Genomic DNA, 2332 nt, shown 5'->3' on the forward strand with positions numbered 1-2332 from the left:
GCGTCTGAACAGTTTGGGCTACCCACCAATATGATAGTAGGGGTTGGAGCATCTGAACAGTTTGGGCTACCCACCAATATAATAGTAGGGGTTGGAGCGTCTGAACAGTTTGGGCTACCCACCAATATGATAGTAGGGGTTGGAGCGTCTGAACAGTTTGGGCTACCCACCAATATGATGGTAGGGGTTGGAGCTTCTGAACAGTTTGGGCTACCCACCAATATGATAGTAGGGGTTGGAGCGTCTGAACAGTTTGGGCTACCCACCAATATGATAGTAGGGGTTGGAGCGTCTGAACAGTTTGGGCTACCCACCAATATGATAGTAGGGGTTGGAGCGTCTGAACAGTTTGGGCTACCCACCAATATAATAGTAGGGGTTGGAGCGTCTGAACAGTTTGGGCTACCCACCAATATAATAGTAGGGGTTGGAGCGTCTGAACAGTTTGGGCTACCCACCAATATGATGGTAGGGGTTGGAGCGTCTGAACAGTTTGGGCTACCCACCAATATGATGGTAGGGGTTGGAGCTTCTGAACAGTTTGGGCTACCCACCAATATGATAGTAGGGGTTGGAGCGTCTGAACAGTTTGGGCTACCCACCAATATGATCGTAGGGGTTGGAGCTTCTGAACAGTTTGGGCTACCCACCAATATGATGGTAGGGGTTGGAGTGTACGGTCTGGAATGTAGGGTCTGGAGTGTAGGGCTTGGAGTGTAGGGGTTGGAGTGTAGGGTCTGGAGTGTAGGGTCTGGAGTGTAGGGTCTGGAGTGTAGGGTCTGGAGTGTAGGGCTTGGAGTGTAGGGGTTGGAGTGTAGGGTCTGGAGTGTAGGGGTTGGAGTGTAGGGTCTGGAGTGTAGGGGTTGGAGTGTAGGGGTTGGAGTGTAGGGCTTGGAGTGTAGGGCTTGGAGTGTAGGGGTTGGAGTGTAGGGTCTGGAGTGTAGGGTCTGGAGTGTAGGGCTTGGAGTGTAGGGTCTGGAGTGTAGGGCTTGGAGTGTAGCCTGAAGGTAGGGAGGGGCAGTTCCTCTTGCTGCTCCCTTGCTAGCCACACTTTGTCTTGATGACAGCTTTGCACATTCTTGGCATTCTCTCAACCAGCTTCATGAGGTAGTCACCTGGAATGCATTTCAATTAACAGGTGTGCCTTGTCAAAAGTTAATGGAAACAGGATGCACCTGAGATAAATTTAGAGTCTCATAGCAAAGGGTCTGAATTCTCATGTAAATAAGGTATTTATGATTCTTATTTGTAATACATTTACAAAAAAAATGTCTAAAACCTGTTTTTGCTTTGTCATTATGGAGTATTGTGTGTGTAAATTGATGAGAAGACATGTTTAATCCATTTTAGAAATAAAGGCTGTAACGTTTGAAAATGTGGGAAAAGTGAAGGGGTCTGAATACTTTCAGAAGGCTCTGTATGTTGCTGTTACGCAATAATGTCAAAAGGGGGGAGAAAAACGATGTTTGTTGTGTGCAGTAACTTTCTGTTGTTGTTGTTGTTGTAATATTTCAAACAGACATGGCAGTTTCACCGTTAAGACTCTCCAGCTTTAAAGAACAGTAGAAATGGGATCGTGGTGGTAGAACTGGACAAAATGCTTCCGAGAAAAACTAATATGAGTGTTTTCAGCATCCGTGTAGCTACATTTCCTGAAACATTTCTCTACGGTGTCTCTCTGCTGCCATCGCTATAGAGACGGGGTGTGTCTCAAACGCCACCCTATCCCCTACATTGTGCACTACTTTGGACCGGAGCGCTTATGAGCCCTGGTCAAATATAGTGCACTATGTAGGGAATAGGCTGCCATTTTGGGACACGTCCAAGGTCTGGTGTTGAATGGAAAAGTGTTCAGGAGAAGTAATCGGCTCCTTTGTAATCATTATAGTGGCTAATTGGGCCTTGGTCCTTACCAGAGGAGGAGGTTTTTACTGTGTTGGCTTGGAACCAGAAGGATAATAACAGCTTAGCCTTTGGGTGTTTGAATAGCAGTTAATATAACAATTATTTACTTCATACTGTGAGCTCAAATGGTGAGAGAATGCTGTCTGTTCGTCCGTCCGTCTGTCTTTCTTCTTGTGAGCAAAATCAAGAGACGGATCCTGAGGGTATGGAAATCCGAGTTGTTTTGTTTTCCCAACCTAATCTCTCCACAAACAATACTGTTCACTATGAGACTCTGCCTGTCTGTGCAGAGCAGTCTGCTGTCACTATGAGACTGCCTGTCTGTACAGAGCAGTCTGCTGTCACTATGAGACTCTGCCTGTCTGTACAGAGCAGTCTGCTGTCACTATGAGACTCTGCCTGTCTGTACAGAGCAGTCTGCTGTCAC

The sequence above is a fragment of the Oncorhynchus nerka genome, linkage group LG13 (genome assembly GCF_034236695.1).
Source record: "Oncorhynchus nerka isolate Pitt River linkage group LG13, Oner_Uvic_2.0, whole genome shotgun sequence".
NCBI lineage: Eukaryota > Metazoa > Chordata > Actinopteri > Salmoniformes > Salmonidae > Oncorhynchus > Oncorhynchus nerka.